This window comes from Callionymus lyra, chromosome 4 (assembly GCF_982586985.1).
Source record: "Callionymus lyra chromosome 4, fCalLyr1.hap1.1, whole genome shotgun sequence".
Taxonomy (NCBI): domain Eukaryota; kingdom Metazoa; phylum Chordata; class Actinopteri; order Syngnathiformes; family Callionymidae; genus Callionymus; species Callionymus lyra.
In genome coordinates this window covers 37,307,462-37,328,629 of record NC_141821.1, presented here as the reverse complement: position 1 = coordinate 37,328,629, position 21,168 = coordinate 37,307,462, and the positions used below count along the sequence as shown (strand labels likewise).

The window sequence follows — 21,168 nt, the reverse complement described above, 5'->3', positions numbered from 1 at the left end:
ACCAAAGTATGTCTCTAGTCGAGGGTCTTAGGCACTCAGACTTAGGAGGTGCCTTCAGACAACCAACACTGTGATCATGGGAGCATGTGAGTGCTGTGAGGAAATCTCAAACCAAGTTTTTACTTCTACAGCTGAAGAAATACAGTATGTATGAAGTCCAACTGGTGACATTTTCAAGTTTCACCAAATATCATCAAACTTTTCAATTAGGTATTTGAGGAAGATTGGTTGATCGAAAGGAACAGCCAACCATGACAAATGCTTACATTAAGTGTTTTCAGTGGGCGGGGTTAAAGTGCATTTTTTAATGTTAATAGTTCAATTGAAAGAGAGTTTTGTACAGACATATACTGATGAGTACAATAGAAGGGCAAGATCAATTTAAGACACACTCAAATTAACATATTAATTATATTTTCTGGACCCTTTTAGTCTCTCTGTGGTTTCAATTTGATCACCTCAATTTGATTGATCTCAGATCATTACCCTTCACTAGAGGTGAACTAAATTGTTTCTTTTTTTTGAAAAAACAACCTTTTCTCAATAAAGTGAAATAGTCTTGTTAATAAGCAACTTGACTAAACATTTACAACTTGTATGCATCGTTAGGCTATGCTTGTAGCCATGGTAAAATATGTGATACTTTCAAGCGTATTTGTCTAGAACACAGACTTCATGATGCACTGCATGATTTTCACAGCCGATGAAAGAGTCAAGTATTGAATATAAATACATATATGGCTGACTGACTCTTTCCCCCTCACTTTGTCTCACTTTTAAATATTCAACTTCCTCTCCAATTAGGGTCTTTTTTAGCCCAACTACAAATGTCGAACAAATCCCTGCATCCCAACGGTTCACAGCTGCAGGTAACATTATCGACTGCTCTTCTATTGAGCAATCATATGTTTTTTGTTCAAGTAAATGCAGAGGTTATTTTCTCGCATCTATACTCAGAGTCAGAGTTAATTGCAGAGCAATCGTATATCAACAGGATAAACAGGAGGGGGCTCAGCACACAGTCAGTACAGTACAGTAGCCAGAGGTTTAAGTGACAGGATGATATTAATAAAAGTGTGTCTGTTGAAGATGAGGTACACTGAGGTGTGTGTCACCTCATGTCGCAACATTCTGCCAGTATACATATTTATTAAAAACAACAAGAACTGATGGTTTTTTCAAGATGGCTCTCGTACCTGGTAACAATTGGCAGGAGGGTTGTGAGTATGTTTTAATCCCCCATTTGAGCAAAAGAGAAAACGATAAAAAGTCAGAATAAACTTGAAATAGCACAACATTGTAGGAGTGTCCTCGGTTTGTTTTTTTTCATACATATTTTTATTGATTTTCACAACAAAATTTAAAACAATACAGCAAAAATCACTTCCCCTTTCCCACACCCCGCCCATTACAGCAGCAACTTCCAGTGTTTACTCTCAGTGTAAATAAAATAAAATAAAAAAACAGAAAACAAAACAAAGTCATTAGAAATTTGTCTTGATCATTCAACAAGGTGTGTCCTTAGGGAATTGAATGAAAGGTGTCCAAAAATAATTAAGGTCCTCCATTTTACCTTTTGCAAGAAAAGTTAACTTTTCAAGGGCCAGGTTACATGTCATCTCCTTTAGCCATTGGTTGGTAGTTAGGCTCTGTGCATTTTCCAGTTCACTGCAATAACATGTTTGGCCTGAAGCATACAGAAAATGATCCATTTTTTCGTCCTTATATCCATAGAAGGATTAACAGGAAACCTGTGTAAAATACCAAGTTTGGGAATCTTCGTTTTTGTCATTTTTGAAATGAGCTCAAATATTTCTTTCCAAAACATTTGTAGTTTGTCACGTACCCTTTTCAGTATAACATTTCACACATGTATCCGGGATGTTGGGATTGAAATGGTGTATCTTTACTGGTGTAATGTACATTCTCATAAGCCATTCATACTGTAAAAGTCTGAACCTTGTGTTGACAGTCTGAGTTATAGACAGAAACAAAAGTTACGTATGTAACTACGGTTCTATGAGTCCTGGATGAGCACCAAAGGCGGTGCTTAAAGCACTGAATGTATCCATCTCGCGCATGTGTTGTTCAAGTGTTAATACCAAAAAGTCTTCCATGACCCCAGATGACCCCGGATAGGCTATATCTTCCGGTGTCATCAGAGGATCTGTTAATGCATAATCTTCTCGTGAAGCCACAAGGATTCTGAGTGACAGAACGCTCTGGCGGTCACCCTGGATGGCAGGGGGTGACCACTTACTTTATATGCATGGGTAATAACATCCACGATCCAGAGAGTTAGTCGCTGTTTGGAAAGAGCACAGCCTTTCTTAGATCCACCACAGCTGGTCCGACCGTCTTATTCTTGCGGTTACAGCTACATAGGTCTTCAGAGCCCGCACAGTGCACAGCAGTCCAAACCTGTCTTCCCCTCCCAGGGGAATAAATTGTGCCACTTGAATGGGATGGTTGAGGTTAGATAATGACAGAACCTTTGGGAGAAAGGCCATATTTGGCCAGAGGGTAACCCCTGAGCCATCTGAGTTCCACCGCAGACATGACTCACTCACAGACAGGGCATGTAGCTCCCTGACACGATTCGCTGAAGCAATGGCAAGGAGAAATGCAGTCTTAGCAGAGACCCACTCCAGCTCTGCCTGAGCCAGGGGTTCAAAATGAGGTAGACACAAAGCGTTGAGTACCAGGTGCAAATCCCATGCTGGGGCACACTGTGCGCGTGGGGGACATAGTTGCCATGCACCCTTTAGAAAGAGGGACACCAGTCTGTGGGACCCCACTGTGTCATTATCCACCCGAGCATGTCGAGAGGAAATCGCTGCCAAGTATACCCTCAGAGTAGCAGGGGACTGGCCACTGTCCAATAGTGACTGGAGGAACTCCAGAATCTGTGGAGACTGAACAGCGCACAGGGTCCTAACCCGTGTCTGAACACCATGCAGTAAACAGTTGCCACCTATTTGTGTACTGCAGCCAGGTAGAATGCGCCCTGGCATTTAGTATGATATCGCAGACAGCATCTGAACACTCAACAGCGGGTTGGGCCCTGCAGCGGCCAGACCCATAGATGCAGGCGAAGAGGGTCAGGTCCACGGTGGTGGCAGCTGTCAGTTTGCCTAGGATCCACGTAATCCAACCACTTGCCCTCTTAAAAGAGGGGAAGGAGGCGGAGGATGTTGTCCACCTGCTGTGGTGACTGCCATCGAGTAGATATCGAGTGTCATCCCGAGAAAAACTGTGCGGGGGAAGCAGGCAACTCTTTGTGGAGTTCACCCTGAGACCGACACATGGGAAAGAAGGCTTGTAGTGTCCAGGGTCACCCGAGACTGGGATGGCGCACAGATGAGCCAATCGTCTAGATATGGCAGGATCTTCATGCCCTGCAACTGCAGGGGTGAGAGGGCTGCCATCACAAACCTGGTAAATACCCGCGGCAAAGGGGAGAGGCCAAACGGGAGCACCCTCAACTGAAAATGACGCCCCTGAAAGGCGAACCTCAGAAACTGTCTGTGGTGTGTCTCTGGGAACCGTGCACAGAACCTCTGCAGGGCTGAGCATGTGGAATTTCAGGACCTTCAGAACCTTGTTGAGTCCCCTCAAGTAGAGGATAGGGTGGAGTCCGCCATCTTTCTTTGTTACCAGAAAGCAAGTCGAGTAGAGCTCTCCTGGTTGTAACACTGGATCTATCTGCTCGATTGCAACCTTGTCCAGGAGGACAGACAACTGCTGTTTGAGGGTCTGGGCTTTTGCCGGGTTGAGTATGATGGTCATCTTGACCCGGCCAAAGTGTGGGGCCCACGACGGAACTGAAGTTTGTACCCGTTGGTCAAGGTGGAGAGCACCCAAGGGTTCCGAGTGGAAGCAGCCCAATAGCTGAGCTGCTGCTGGGAAAAACAGCCGACGGCCGGCCCCAATGCCTCAGTATAAGGTGCCCCGGCCTCGAGAGGCTCTTGGGGTACGGTGGACAGTATGTGAGGTCTGAGGTTGCCCAGAGGGCAGCTGCTCAGGGGCTCGAAAGGTCTGTGTACATGAGAGCGATGCTGGGGGGCAGCTGAATAACCCCTTGGTCTGCCTGCGGAGCCAGGACAGCTTTTGTTGAGTCCGTCAAGCTTGGACAGTGCGCTCAAGTGCCTCTAGCGCTGCAGGTCCAAACAGCTCCCCCGGTTCTACAGGAACAATGCGGAGGGTTCTCCCGCATGCCTCCGTCAGAGGAGATTGTGCCAGCCAAACCTGGCGTCGAGCCTGGATGAGAGTAGACATAAACCACTCCAGCTCTCTAGACATCAGTGCGAGTTGCCTGCAGGGAAGAGTCACTGAAATTATGGACGGAAGCATCCAGTGAAGCCTCTTGTAGGGATTCTGATAAAGCAAGCATCAGATGGAACATAGAATTGCCTATGCGTCCCATGCTTGCCGCTGCGTCATAGGCTTCGGGAAGCAGATCATCCATCACGCGACACTGGGGATGAGGACACCTCGCATCCGGTCTCAGAGCCTCATCAGGTGAAACAATTAATGCAGTTATTGTCGGCTCAACAGCTGGTAAGCGGCCCAAGCCAAACTTGGCTGCCAGGGTCCGGCCGTCTGAGGTTGCATGAGAGAAGGCCCTAGAGTCCCTCCAGCATGAATGCAACTTCCTCAAATATTCACCGGATGGAGGCACAGTAAAGTTGGCAGGAGCTGATCCCCCCCTGAAAAAAACACTGGCCGAAGCTGGCTGAGCCTGCGGTATGTCCAACTGCAGGTGAGGCAGGGCCATACGAATGATGGCCCCCACTAAGCGGGAGCCTGCCGCGGAGGAGTGGGAGGCTACATGCTGTTGAACAACATCCTCTCCATATTCAGCAAACTCACCTTGGAAGCAAGTCCGGACTCTTTAAGCGTCTACCTAGAAGTGGGGCCTCTAGTCTCAGCAGCCCGACGTTCAGATCGGCCGGATAGAGCTGGTTGAATATCTATTTGATCTAGTTCGGTGACATGCGGTCTACAAGTGCAGCGAGAAGATGTAAAGGAACAGATCCTCACCGGAAGATATAGCCTATCCGGGGTCATCAGGGGTCACAGGTGACTTTGTTGGCATTAACACTCGAACAGCACATGCGCGAGATGGATACATTCAGTGCTTTAAGCACCGCCTCTGGCCACAAGTAAGGACGAAATAGAAACATGATTTTTCCCATTCCTCAACTGATATCTCTGGTATGTCATATGTATTTATCAATTGTTAAAATGATTCTAAAATACCTTCACAGTACAATTTCTTAATTTGACCAAAGCCTAAATCCCATATCCGACCTACCTGGTTTAAAATTATTATTCCCCCAGATTGGTGAAAAACAGGAAATCTCAAATGCCTTGTTTAAGAAAACATGGGATTGATGCCATACTGAATGAGTCGGTGCTGAATACAGATATGATTTAGTAGAAGTCGGACTGATTCTTTTTCTATATTTATCCAAGATGGGGCCTCGACATCTAAAAAGTAATGGGTGGCAGCAGTAAGTTGAGTGGCAGTTTCAAAAAAGGGAGTCCAAGTCCACCACGATCATACGTTAAATACAAGAGAGAAAGGCGAATTTGTGAGTGTTTACCATTCCACACAAAATTATGTTTTTTTGTCAAAAAGAAAAAATGTTGGCTGGAGGAGGGAGGGGCATAGACTGGAAAATATACAAAAATGTTGGTAAAATTGACCTTTTACAATGTTTATTCAACCAATCATTGAGATTGGTAAATTATTCCATCTTTCAAATGAATTTATTGTTGCTTGAAACAATGATACGTATGAAAATGAAACGTATGATTGTTTTAGCCATAGCAGGCTGGATGCAATTTTATTTGTAGTTAGTTCATTGTACTGTCCTTTCAAAATAAGTAGTTACTGTTTTTTATGTTCATCAATGTTATGGTACAACTCAATTTCTAGCTTTTTAATTTGTTTTTCTAGTGTATCCAACTGATAGTAGTATATTTTAGATTTGGTCATACTAGCATTGTTGGACTAAAGACAACAAACTGTATGATGTTAAGAAATTGTCTATCCTGGGGTATGTATTGTGGGTACTTGAAAAACACAAAAATTCTGTTTGGTTAGGATAAAGGTGCCTCGAGATCTCCAATAAGTTTAAATCATTTATATACTTTTTTCATACTTTCCTAATATTTTGATGTGTATTGTCGAAACCAGTTGAACGATCGACTACCGGGTCCAGTGTGCAGTTAAAATCACCTGATGTTATGTCCTTTTTAATCTGATAATGTAAAGTAAGGTAAGGTAAGGTAAAACTTTATTGAAATTGTTTTTTTCCAATAGCCAATACATACAGCATTTTTTTATAAAAAAAAATAAGAACAAGAACATAAAGAGAAAGAACAAGATGTCACAATCTAAGTCTAAAGATAAAGACAAAAAACATAGATCAAAGAAAAACAACAAAGACAAAGGATACAAAGACTAACATAGAACAGAACATCCAGATACTTTCACTCCACTCCTGCCCCCGAACTCAGAATTGTACAATTTAATAGCCCGAGGAATGAATGAGTCCTTGAGTCTATTAGTTTTGCACCTGGGAAGGAGCATTTGTGCACTCATTCTGCTTCTCTACTCACTGATGACAGTGCTGAGAGGATGACTGTCATCGTCCATGATGGACAGTAGTTTGTTCAGTGATCTCCTCTCAGCAACTGTCACCAGTGAGTCCAGCTTCATTCCAACCACAGAGCCAGCCCTCCTGATCAACCTGTCCAACCTGTTGACACTCCTCTTGGACACATTTCTACCCCAAGACACCACAGCATAGAACAGGACACTGGCCACCACAGACTGGTAGAACATGCAGAGGAGCTTCTTGCAGATGTTAAATGATCGAAGCCTCCTCAGAAAGTACAGTCTACTCTTTCTTATATACATGGTCTGTGGTCTCATGGTGTTGCAGGACCAGTCCAGTTTACTGTCCAGCCACACACCGAGGTACTTATAGTTGTCAACTATCTCCACCTCGTCGCCTCTGATGGACACTGGACGTGGATGTGAGGAGCAGGTTTTGATAGAAAAAGGGATCATCTGCATTTGGCGCATACACAGATACAAAATGAATCTGTATAGAAATGATTGTTCGACTGATTATAATGAACCTACCTGATGGGTCCACATATTTCCTCTTAAGCTGAAAAGGAAATGATTTATGAATCATTATCATAACTCCTCGAGCCTGAGTTTTAAAGTTAGCAGAACAAATTTGCCCTGGCCACCTATTTTCAATTTTACACAAGTCTTTCCCTATTAAATGAGTATCTTGTAGAAACACAACATTAGATTTCATTTGTTTAACCATTCCCAGCACTTTAGTTTAACCATTTTATTCAGACCCATACATTCAGGCTTGAGAGTTTTATATCCAACAAATTAGACATCCTCATTTGTATATTAGTTAAGTAAAGTAAATCTTTTGAAACACCTTGTTTCTTTTCACTTCATGACTTCAATACACAACACTTTAAAACAAAAACAAAACCCCACTGAGATTAGAACAAAACCAAATCCCCCCCCAAACCCTGCACACAGGTTGCAACAACCAAAAGGGGGATGATAACTTTTCCTTTGTGTACACAGGCTCATTTACAACTTAGAAAGATAACCTCAGAGATTTAACAACAAAAAATCGAGTCCTCAAGCAGTCAGTGAATACCTCAAGTGTTCATACTTGAGGGCGCAGGTGATCCCAGCATGCCTCATATGAAATCCTCAGCCTCCGTGACAGTCCCAAAGATCCTGGTTTTGTCGTTGTGTGTAGTGATCAGATTCTCTGGGTAAAGCAAACCACATAGAAACTTGGCTCTAACTCCGTCGAAGCTCCACTGCTGCTCTCTGGTCTCTGCTGGCAGGTCCTGGAAAGCTCACTCTCTGATCACCCAAAACTTGACTTCTCCATCATTCCTGGCGGCTCTCCATATTGCTGCGCAGTCCCAATAGTTGAGGAACTTCATAATGAGGGTTCTGGGCTGGGAAGTTTTTTCCGGGTCCAGGTATCCAACAAGGTGAGCCCTCTCGATTACTGGCGGAGTGGCAATGATGTCACTGAAAATCTGTTGCAGCCTGTTCTCCAGGAATGTGAAGGGATTGATACCTTCAGTCTTAGGTAGACCAACAAGTCTCAAGTTAGAATGTCTTCTGCGATCTTGTTGTTCCTGCCCTTTTCGCTGAGTTTCACCACCAGCCGCTCAAGTTTTCCAACTTTGTTGCGAAGAAGGATGATGTCATTCTCTGTCTGCACAATCCTCTCCTCCGCTTTTCCAATTCTCTTCGACTGTGACAGTAGTTCAGATTTGATACCTTTTATTCCATCCAGCATATCAGAAGATTATTTCTCAAAATCTTAGTCGTCGTTTTTAGTAGCTATTGAAGTAATTTCTAGTTTGTTAAGCGTCACCATTGACTTGAGAAATTACTATTTCGCCCTCAGAAGCTTCCTTTCTAATATTTTAAGGAGTTTTTTTCAGAGCCTTAAACACATGCGTATTCTTCCTACGCGGCCATAACCGGAAGTCTGACTGCGGTCTTTTGTAACCAAGGTGTCCGTTCAATTCTGTTCACAGCAGACCTGTGAACACAAAAGGGGAACACACCATCTGTTTTATTCGTTGTGTCAGCTGCAAATACCACGCCAGGTCATCAAGGCTTTCCAGCTTGTTGGTGGCAAAAGGTTTAAAAGACGGTATAAGCAGCTGTCCATATGCCCTTAGCTGCAAAACATGCAAAGTCACAACTAAGGTCTTTGCAAAAGCTGGTTTAACATTCATGAAGGTTGTATTTTCCAGTTGTTTTAAATCCTTACTTTTAAATTTAATTTTTTGTATACATTGAAAAGTTCATATAAATATAGACATTTAGGTTTTTCAAATGTGGGTGTAATCATTCCAGGAAAAGGTATTACAACCTTTTGTTTGAACTTTCCCAGTCAAATACAAGCTTAACGCTATGGTGCACTTCTTGAAAAGTTTGTTGGAAATGTTGTGTATACAACACTGGCAATAAAAGTTTCTGATTTTGATTCTCACCTCTGGTTTCTTTTTCAAGTTGTTTCTGTCTTTTATTTCATGTACAGCTTATAGACATACTTGCACTGAAAATAAAGTATATACTTAAACATTCAAAACAGTTTCTATAGAAAGACAACAAATGTTGACTCTCAGAATACAGCACTAGGTTTTCTCTTCTGTTATAAAAGTCATCTCGAAAAATCATGTTTGGATGTGATCTGAATTTTGTATTTTTTTTAGTTTATTTTAATTAGTTTGTTTGCACACCTTAATTTCTCCTGAATAATAGCTTATGATAATCACTCTAGTTTCAAAGAAAGCCCAAAAGCAGATAACAGAATTGCTGCTCAGACTTGTAATTCGATTGAATGTTCTTCAACTCACATAATGAATGGTCACTTGTAGGTAGAATTGACCTGCCATCATCCGCCATAAAGGATTTTTGGTCAAGGGGTAAAAGATTAGATAAGTGGTCAAGAACATGTTCTATCTTTCTCTCTTCTATACACAGGATGAGGTGGTATCTGGGTAAAGTCTAATAATAATTCTGTGTGAAGATTTTTGTAAAGATGAAGGGGAGAGGCCACTTAATTTTAATATACCAAAAAAGGACTAGTTTGCTAAAATAGTGTTTATTTTACAATTTGGCAGGCAAAATAAAGCTTTTGTGTTTGTGATTGAGAGCACATCTAGGTCTCTTCATTTTTTGTAACCTTGTCTTCAGCTGAATATTTTTGGTTTCTCTTTTGGTTCTCATAGTGGAATGTTTGCTACCCTTGACATTCTGTCTGGTTTTCACAGGACGTCGCTTCATAGCCCCCCCTTTTTGTTACCCATTATATCATCCGCCTAAATGTCAGCAAACTGAAATGCAACATTTTGTCACCAGTTTCAACAGCCTGCAAACCTCAATATCTTCAATCAAATCATGAGTCTCAAAGTAATCTGCCCAATCCTGAATGATTAATTCCAATGGTGATCCATTTCTGAATCTACATTTACCTCCTTGCCTGACAATTGACTCTAAAATATTAATTGTGTATTTAGTTTGTGAATTGCACATTCCTTTAACTCAACCAAGCTTAAATAATTCATAGTCAAACTCTCTGTAGTTTGACTTTAACTCTGCTGTCACCCTATCATCTTTAAGTCTTTCGGCACATTTGCATTATGCGACTCGAGAATCAGCAAAATGTGCTGACAAATCATTCTCTGTGATGACTCAGCACTGAAGCCTGCTCAAGATAGACAACATATGATCTGATTTCAAGCTCCAGTTGTCATTTCTCTGCTTCACTCTTGTTCAATTTGGCAGCAAGGAAACAACACAGATGTGTTTTATTCTTCAATTCAAACTGATTTGATTAGTGTGGAGAAAAACAATGCAACATGAACAAGTTTGAATTGGTGTTCACAGCCTTAACATAATTTAAAGTCTCAGATGAGGAAACCATCTGTTCCCTAAGAGAACGTTTTTCAAGCCATAACTGAGCAATAACAAATCAGTTTAGCTTTAATTTAAGATAGAGATGAAAAGCTTGAAATTATGCATAATGTATTATGATCATGATGAATAAATGATGTGTTTTTGTTCAAAAGTCCCTCGATCAATGGATCCTTGTGTATATTTTATGTGTAAGACATATATTTGTGTTTGATGTACCTTATGTTGTTGTTTTTTTCCCATATTTTAATGGTGATAAAATTGGTCAACAGGGAAACAGGTTTGACAGAAGCAAGCTAGTTCGGGTTAGTTACAACTGATATCAGTAGGATTTTTTTTTTTCAACAGAGCTCTAACCAGTGTGTATGATCAGTGGCATCCTCTGGACAGGGCAGGTTAAGGAACTTAAAACACCCTAGTATCGCAGCCAGAGACAGGAAGAGGCTGGATAGATTGGTGAGGAAGACTAGCTGCTCTCTTTAGTAAGTGGATGATGGGTGACAAGAGCGCTGTGGCCAAGGAGATTTTTGAGTGTTTTTAAGTGTATTTTTAAAAGGAGAAGAAGATGAAGAAAACTAAGCTCCAGTCGCCACATAAAATTGAAAAATGTTTTTGGCTGCAACTCTAAAAAGTATCAGATTACTTTGAAAATAATCCTAACTATTAAATGAAATGAGGGTGAGTGGAAAATGAGTGTTAATTTTGGGTGAACTATCACTTTAAACCAGTTAGATCGTAAAACATCCTCAGTAGATGTAAATCACTGTAACAACTATTTTTCATTATCAAGGTTTTCAAACATGTATTTTTCTCAAATCTTCTCTTTGGGTTTCAGCTAGTCTTGGCAATAGGCTGGGGGACTGAGTGTCTGATACTTAAAAGACAATGTCATACCAGAAAAACGGTCAGCTTCTCAATAACATAAGCATTTTAGTCAATATATCAATAAGTGGTGAGCAGTCAGAGGTTGTTTTAAATACAACTAAGAAATTATGGTATCCATAGGAATTGCTTTTTCTTTCAAAGGAAACATAAACATCTTCTTATTTTCCTTTCGGCTGCTTTGGTCTTCCTCTAGACATCCTGTCTGGCAGTTCCAAATCCCAGCATCCTTCTACCAATATATTCACTATCATCCTCCAGTCTAACATACTTCTTTGCCACACCAGACTTCCTCATACAGTACCATAGTTACTCTCTCTGCACCATGTAATAGGCTTTTTTAAGATCAACAAAGGCACAATGCAGCTCCCTCTGACCTTCTCAGTATTTCTTTACCAACATTCTTAAAGCAAATACTGCTTGTTCTCCATTCCCCATGCAACCTGTATAAATGATTCTCTCTCTCCTTACTTTCCAATCTAGCATACAAATCATCATACGCCCTTTGTTTGGCCTTTGCCACCTCCACTTGTACCTTGTGCTGCATCGCCCTGTTCTCCTGTCTGCTCTCTTCAGTCTTCTTAGTGTCCCACTTTTTCTTTGCCAACCTCTTTTTCTTTAAGTAGTCCTTTAATTCCTCATTCGACCACCAAGGCTCCTTATCTACTTACTTCTAGATGACACACCAAGTACTCTCCTACCTGTCTCCCTGATTACATTAGATGTAGTTGGTAAGTCATCTGGGAGCTCTCCCTGACCACCTATATTCTTTCTCAACTCCTCCCTGAAAACAATAGAACAATCCTGTAATTTCAGCTTCCACCACTCTGTCCTTTGTTTTTCCTCTGTCCTCTTCGTCTTCCTTGTCACCAGGTTCAGGCTGCCAACTACCATCCTATGCTGACTTGCTACACTCTCACCCAACACTACTTTGCAGTTACTGATCTCCTTCAGATTACATCGTCTATACAAGATGTAGTCTAGCTATGTACTCCTACGTCCACTCCTTTAAGTTACCCTATGCTCTATGTAACATCATTCCTCTTCTGGAAAAAAGTATTCACTACAGCCACTTTCATCCTTTTTGCAAAGTCTACCACCATCTGTCTTTCTATGTTCCTGTCCTGGATACCAAACCTGCCCATCACTCCATGGCCTCTATTTCCTACAACAACATGTCCATTGAAGTCTGCCCCAATTACCACTCTCCCACCTGTAGGGATATTCTTCATCACTTCATCTACCTCACTCCGGAATGTTTCCTTCTCCTCTAATTCACATCCCACCTGTGGGACATAGACACTAAAAACATTTAACATCACGCCTTCAATTTCAAGCTTCAGACTCATCAGTTTATCTGACACTCTTTTCACCTTCAGGACATTCCTAACAACATCCTTTTTAGGATAAACCCTACTCCATTCGTCACCCTATCAATACCATAGTAGTACAGACTCTTGCCATTCCGCTTTTCTTGTTTCTGAACCCGCCTCCCGACTTCGATCCACATTTGCCAATTTACATTTTTGCCCTGTAGGTTATAAGCTCCAATGGCGGTGGTTGTTTACCTGGGCCTCGACTAATCTGGTATGGAAGTCATGGTTGTGATTCGCATATTTGGTTTTGGCACCGATTTTACAGTTGATGCCATTCCTGACACAACCCTTTGCATTTATCCGGGCTTGGGACCGGCTCAAAAAGACGCATTAAAGGAATTAAAGGTGCATTAAAGGAAAACATAAACAACAAAATACATAAAATATCAGGACCCTCTTAGCAAATGAACATCGGTAGTACAAGGGTATTTAAATAATATGCAGCGATAATGTAAACCTTGTGTACATCCTGCAGATTGTACTGATAATGCTTCTTTTTCAAGACTAGGGTGTTTAACAGTTGTTTGTGAAATGCGCTACTGTGAGCTAGAAAGGTCATGTTTACAGTGTGTAAATACTGATGACAGATTTGTGTTATGAATCATGTTGACAGACATTTATGTAATAGGTGTGACAGAAAAATGTATAGAATATAAATAAAAAGGATAGGAAAAGTTGTTATTGTATCTAAAATCATAGGGGAAGAAATATCAAGTTTTATTTCCTGGCAGATCAAGACTGTTGGAGAGTTGCACCTGAAAAAAAAAAAAAGGAGAAGCAGAGACCCAGGTTTTAATGTGCCATATAGTGTGAAATGAAACTTTAATGAGACCACAGGGAAATCTGCTACCGGTTTTAATTTCACCTTTCATCGTGGACATGGTGTTAGCACGCCACTTATGACTTTGAACCTTTAAGTGCAGAACAGAAAAGTATATGAAATTAGAAAAAGAGTTCAAAACAAAGTACAAAGGAACATTAGTCCTGCTAAATTGACAAGTTGCAGAGGAAACAGATTGTAAGAATTGTTTTTTCAACCTTGTGTTTTCGCATTTAAAAAAACATGAATATTTTTCACACCCAGTAAATGACATATTCATCTGTCTCTGGTAAAGCTTGGTAAGATAGTGTCTTTAAATATTACAATATTCCAAATATAGCTAGCTTTAGCTAAAAAAGTGGTATAATTTGCAATTTAGGGAACACAAGAAATAAAATCAGACACAATCATGTAATACAAATCAATCAGGCAAACCATCTGCATAAAAAAAGGTTTAATTATCTATTTTTTCTTGCCCATATCCATGTGTTTGACACAAGCTAACAATATGATTTTAAAAACTTCAAATAGAAATATAGAGCTAATAAAATCAAAATGAGTTTCTCAAATGAAAACAATGATTTTAGAATCAAATTGGTTCTGTTTTCAATGTGAGAAATTTTTACATATGAAGAAAAGGCAAAATATTACTTTCTGTAATTATGATTTTTTTTACCCATTTAGGTGAAAACATTATTGCCATTAAAATACTTCTACAGCAGCTATGATTTTGTTGCATAAAAATACAATACATTTACTCTAAGTTAGTTGAAAGTAGTGTATTAGCATATTAAATGTCATTATACTCACAGATTAACAAATAAACAAGAAAAAGAAAAAAGAGATAGAGAAAGGTTTTGGTCTGAAGATGTTAGATCAGGTTATCACTTTTCTACTATAAAATTATCTGGCCGGACAAAGTTGGTTTTAGCAGGTATTGTCATTGTTTCCTTAAAAAATCTGAAAAAAATATATACTGTAAATGTAAATATTTATAAATCCAATGAGTTTGTGAGTTGGAGAGGAGAAATTGTGGGTAAGACTGTTGGAAACTAATCAATGTTTGTTAGCTTTTAATTAAAAGTACTTTCTGCATGACGTGCCTGCAGCCCGGGTGTTCTGAGAACAAAAGGGTACCATCAATAGTTCTGCTGTGGCCAAGTTGCCACAACTCCTCTCTGAGCAACTTTCACAGGGGAACATCGATTGTATCATATCAACGCCAACATGAACGCTCTGAGGTATTGGAGGGAACTAGCTGTACACATATTTATTCAACAGCCATCCAAACGTGGGGTTCTGATTTATTTGCAGCATAGTGTGAATGGAATTGTGTTCAAGATGCATCAGAGGATTCCACAATTTCTCGCATTAACATGCTGGCTCGGCTGTGCAATGATTATTTTGATTCTGAATACTACTGAAATGAAACACTTACGTAAGAATTTTACACACACAAAAAAAAAGGTACTGTAATGTAATCGATGGTGACTGTAGTGTAGCTTCACTAGCAGGTCAACAGGTATTAGTTTTAAACAGCAGATGAAAAGTTGGGATAAGAGTCAGAAGGTTGTAGTAGAGTTGCTCTGTCGAGCCACATTTCGAACAGCATGGCCGGTTCCCCCGGAGACGGTAAAAACATTGCAGGCTCAGAAATGTGCACAGACACCTCGTCTTCTTAGTCGAAATCGTCGCTAAGTTGTAGTGTGTAGTGGTGTATTGAAAAATGAAACAACTTTGGTATCTCACAGGAACTTTACGATATCAACGAGCGCAACAGGAAGTTTAACATAGCAACAACCGCTTCTCTTCCTCACATGTACATACATACAGAACACAACAAACACCATAGTTTTCACCTTCTCACCTTTATCGTAAAGAAAGCATTATCTTTTAACTAATTTTTGCTCATTTCCTTTCTTTGTTTTATCAGAGACTGCCTCAAATATGAACGTAGTATCTTTGAAGTCACAAGACTATTATTAAACCACAGCCTTCTTTGATAACCAGTCTACTGTTTAGAGTTTAGTGTCAAGAATGTTGATATAAAACTGTAATATATATATATATGTTACTTTGGTTTGTTTAGTGAGTGTACGTATTATGCTTACACGTAACACACAGTTACAGTTACTAATAACTCCCTACATCATGATAGCATAGTAAACAGAATCAAGCATATACATATCAACATATATATATCAATATATTTGGAAAACAGCTCCTTATTACTATAATTGCTGCGTCTGGGTATGCATGACAATGAAAAGAAAACTTAAAATCTCATTTGTCAACGTATTGATGAATGAGAATCTGTCCTGCAATGGACCTGCGACTGGTCCAAGGTGCCACTTCTCAGCCTTACACACTAAGCATCTGGAATATGCTCCAGATCCCTGCAAACTGTTATGTTTTCCCATATAAAGGAATAAGCAGGAGATAATAAATGAATGCATATTAAATGAGATGGCGGCTGATATATTTATTTAAATTTAAACATATTCCTGGAAACACTAAGTTGCACTTATGTCCCAGATTGCATATTGATTTAAGCAAACGTGCGAATGTAGAATACAATTGCTTTAATTACTCATTTTCACTCATACAGCTTGAATGTAAGATCTACGGCTCACCGTTGAGGTCGTGTACCACTTTAATGTAATGAAATATATATAGTGGGTATAACTTTAATAATTTTTAAACTAAAGATATTATGTCATTCTATTAATTATCCTTGATAAGAAAAACAATATTGAAAAGAATAAACTAAACATTTTTTTGTCTATTATAGAGAACATGTAAATGTCAGTCTGACTTAACCTGAATCAAACCAAACAGTCTTAATATGCGTAAAGATTGCCCTCTATCAACAGGAATTCTGAGGGACAAAACTTTGCGAGGTTAGGTCAAGGACCACTTAGAGGCAACTTTGAAGAGGCTCTGAAAAAAAAACTCAACGCAGTTTTCGTTGTTGACATCCTTCTTCAACTCCAGGAGAGAGTTGAATGTCATAATTGTTGTATAAAGGTCTAACCACTCAGAGGCATTCTGAGATAGAATGTAAAATGTAGAAATATTGTACTGAAATGATCAAATTTTGAGGGAACTGGAAAATGACATGCCACAATTAACTACTGTGATAAAAAAAATTCAATGTCCTTAAACACATGTACAAACTCTTTAACTAAATAGCAACTCAGAAACAAAAATACAACTTCCTGAAAGATTTTTTTTTTTTATTCGAAATTTGTGTCAGAGTTTGTACATTTGTTTTGCTCTTCTGGGCCACTGCAGGGAACAGATGCAAATACTGTCTCAGAAGCACATTTAAAGCTGTTAAATTACGATCAGCCTTAATGAGGATTTTTGATCAAAACCGAATCTAAATATTGCTTAAATAAATATTCCTGGCATCACTGATCATAAAACAGTTTACACCTGCGTCATTGTTTTTGGTAATATGAAGATTTTTCTGTGAAACCAGAACTTGATCAGTGGAGAATGCAAAGTAAAATATAAAAAAAGAATTATTTAAAGCAATAGTTAACCTCAAGCCTCGATGAGAAGAATTGTTATGGAAAAAAATAAACAAGTCTATAGACGTTTAATGAATAACAAGCAATATAAACAGGAAGTAGTTCAAAAGTACTATATCAAAACTCTTCCAGTGTAGACGGTATGCGCTCTTGAAGCACTCCTCTCGTGGAGGCTTGCTTTTAAGCATCTTTTCGGAACTTCAACCCTGAGACCTCAGGTGCTTCAATAAAATGGACATACATTTTTGTCTTTAACTCTAAAAAGGAACTGATTAATCTGAAAAGAATCCCAACCCTTAGTTGAAATGAGGGACATGAAGAAAATGGGCTCTAGCCCCTCTAGATGAGGGAAATGGCGGTAGAAAATGAATTAACAGATTCATCATGTCTACAGTATCCACAGATCTAGCTCCAAGGCCTTGAGTTTGACACCTTCCTTCGGATGACTTGCAGAAGTTCTTGACTCTATGCTCGCTGTAGGGAAGTCGGATATTGATGCTGCGGATGTGGGACCGTAAATCATTTGCCTCCCTGTGCTGCAGGATAAAACCTTTGTTGAGAGGTTCTCATTCCTCCGCAAGAGTAATTAGCAAGTACTACATCCAGAAGACAGAACGCAGCACTGGAGCAATTTTTACATTGTCATTTCCCCTGTGTCGGTGTTATTAATGTTTACATTTAATAACTACATTTTAATGAGTCACAAATCCTGAGCTTATTATTTGTTTCAATATATTTCCGTAAAATACAGTGGAGACTCTTTTATTCGAGTGACGAAGTAACAGAAAATAAAACTTTCAAACACGTTTAGACAGTTGTGTTGCTCTATCACTTTGACACATTTATTTATTCAGCTGTCACTCAAGCATGTCATTTAGTTGATATGTTTTATAGCCAAACAAATTGTGTTTGACACATATGAATGAACATCGTCAACAAATTTGCCAACTTAAATGTATTTTTCTTCAGGCGAATGGAAAGTGTCATTCTATGTAAATCAACAACTTGATTTTTTTTACATTGTTGTGAAGCTATTATATTTTCTGTCTGATCAAATGTTTCACCCAAAGAACAAAATAAACTCTATAGAAGCTATTTTTTCTACTGTCACATTCTAAACTATTTATCAAGGTGATTGATTTTCTGAGTGTCTTTTAGTTGCTTCGACATTCAATCAGCATGCTTAAACTTTTTTTCAACCACTTTTTTGCAGCTTTAACTTTAAAAAAACGATTTATTTCTTCAAAGTCATTTAAGAAAGTGCCACTAATGTGTTGATTCAGGTGTCTCTATAACTGATCTTGGACTTCTATTGTACTCATCATTCCGTTTGAAAAAAACTATTTTTTAGCAAAAACATTTGCATTTAAATGTGTTTAAGCCCCGCCCGCTGAAAGCTCAACTTGTCCAAGGTACTTGTTGTATAAACAAAGTTCTGCGAGGATATGTGTGTACCAACAAAGACCCACAGGACATATAGTAACGACAAGCCTTGGTTCACCACCAAGCTGTGACAGCTCCGCAGGATTAAGGAGGAGGCGTTCAGATGCGGACCGGGATCACTACAAGCAGGCCAGGAACACACTGAACGAAGAGATCAGAGCAGCCAAGAAGAGCTACTCTGAGAATTTGGAGAACAAATGTGCATCCAACAACCATGCTACAGTGTGGAAAGGCCTCAGACACCTGAACAACTTCAGGAAGCCCACTCCCCACACTCCACGCAGGGGGCGGTGCTGGGGCTGGGGGGTTGCTGGTCCCGCTGACGGGGTTGGCGGGTGAACCGTTAGGGGTGGGGCTGGGGCTGGCCGGGTGTTCTGGATGACCTTCCGGCCCCGATGGCTTCGCCTGGTCTGTGGTGGGGGGCCTGTCTTGGGGTGGGTGTCTGCTGCAGCGGTGGCTGTGGTCCTCTACCCGCCCTGTGTGGCATGTGCAGTGGTCGGGGAGTTTGTCGCCCTTGGTCCTGGGGGTTCGTGGCTGGGTTGGTCGGTCTTTCGGGGGCTTCCCGGGTGGGGGGGGCCACACTGGGCGGGGCCACATTGGGGGGACGGCGGAGGCATTGGGCGGACCCATGTTACAGTAGAGACCATGTACCGCCCATGCAAGTGCTGCTGTCCCCCTGGGTGCTGCATGGTGGGTAGGGGCGGGGGCTGGGGGTCAGTACATGTGATGGGCGGGGCCTCTGCACCTTAGAGACCGTGGACCGCCCATGGAATACTGCTGGCCCCCCAAACTTCCCTCATGACATGGGGGAGGTGGGCTGCGGCTGTTGGGGACGGTCTACAGTTCAAAGATTGGGGGCCATTCCCGGATGGCTGCAGCCCCATTGCCCCCGCCCTGCCCGCACAACCGTGGCCCCCCTGTGACCCGGGGGACCTGGGCCGGTGCCTGGCCATTGCTCCCCCAGGCTCATGCGGTGGCACTCGACCCGGCTACTGGCCGTGTCCGCAGGGTATTGGGGGGGGCTCCGCCGCCGCTGCTGTGGTGGATCCCTATCTCCTTGACTCGGTCCCCTGCTATGGACTTGGTGGCAGCCTGACGGTCTGGGGGTCTTCCGTGGCCCGGCCTGGCCCCGGGGCTCTATCCCCTGACTGGTTCTTCTGGCTGCCCCTCTGCCCCGGTGCCTGCGCCTGGTGCCTCCCCCTCTCTGCTTCCTCGGTCGTCCTCGCCTGTGCTTGCCCTCTCACGCCCCCGGTGGTGGTCCGCCTTCGAGCTGGTCTTTGGGGTCGGCTCTGGTGGTTATCTCGCCTGCCGTGTCCTGGTCTCCCGCGGGTTCCTGCCGCGGCTTGGGCCCCTGTGTCTGGATCCTGCTGTGCTAGGTATGTGCCCTCTGGCCTGGCTATTTCAACCTCCCCCCCCCCCTCTCCCCTCTATATATCTTCACCCGTCACCGGAGTCTGTATACCTGTGTATTGTATACATTTGTCCCAAACCCACACCTTTTTATTTCTCTCCCGGAGCCCCAGGGATCCACCTCCAAAGCTGCTGCTGATCCAGGGATCCACCTCCAGAGCTGCTGCTGATCCAGGGATCCACCTCCAGAGCTGCCGCTGATCCAGGATCTTCGCCACGTCATCGGATCCCGAGTTCTCTCCGGCACCCCCATGGACCCTCCTACACTCTCCTCTTTTCTCTCGCTGTATCCTCCCTCACTCCTCTCCTTATCCATCTGTCTACCCCCCCATCCTTCCTCCCAGCCGGTCAAAGCGGCAGGCCGTCAACAATGAGTCTGATTCCGCTCGAGGTTTCTGCCTTCTAAAAGGAAGTTTTTCCTCGCCATTGCTCACTGTACAGCTCACTGTACAGTGTTTTGTTTCTTTCTCTTTGTTGAATTGCTGGGATCTATGTTTCCTTAATCAACTGTAGTCTTATTTCAACTGTATAGTGTCTTGAGATAACTTTGTTATGATAAGACACTTTAAATAAAATTGAATTGAATTGAATCCTCTCTCTCAAACTCTCCCAGCTGAACGTGTCTGACTCCATCCGTCAGAGGATCACCAGCTTCCTGACAGGCAGGAACCAGCAGTTGAGACTGGGAGAGGTCTCCTCCACAACACTGACATTCAGCACCGGCGCCCCCACAGGGATGTGTCCAGTCACCACTGCTCTTCTCCCTCTACACCAACAACTGCACCTCTGAATACCCTGCTGTCAAACGTCTGACATTTTTAGACGACACAATTGTCATCTGCTTTATGCAGGACGGCGACGAATCTGCATATTGTCTTGAGGTCGAGAGGCTGTAATGTACTGTAGGATGTACTTCCCGCATCAGCTGTGAAGGTGCGGACTGTAGAAGCATCTGCTGCTTCACTTCTATAATGCAGTCATCCAATGCTTTCCTCCTCCATCACTGTGTGGTTTGCAGCGGCCACAGAGCAGGACAGGAGGAGACTTCAGTGGAATGTGAAGACTGCAGTGCGGACCATTGGTGCCCCTGCCCTCCATCCAGGAACTGTACAAGTCCAGTACCAGGAAGAGAGCAGGGGACATTATCTAAGACCAAACTCACCCCGGATCCTCCCTCTTCTGCCCCCTCCCCTCAGG

At 41.8% G+C, this 21,168-nt stretch overlaps 1 pseudogene; it reads left to right on the top strand.

The window, feature by feature from the left end:
- Positions 1-4,195: 4,195 nt before the first annotated feature.
- Positions 4,196-12,365, top strand: LOC148082861 (uncharacterized; annotated as a pseudogene).
- Positions 12,366-21,168: the final 8,803 nt, after the last annotated feature.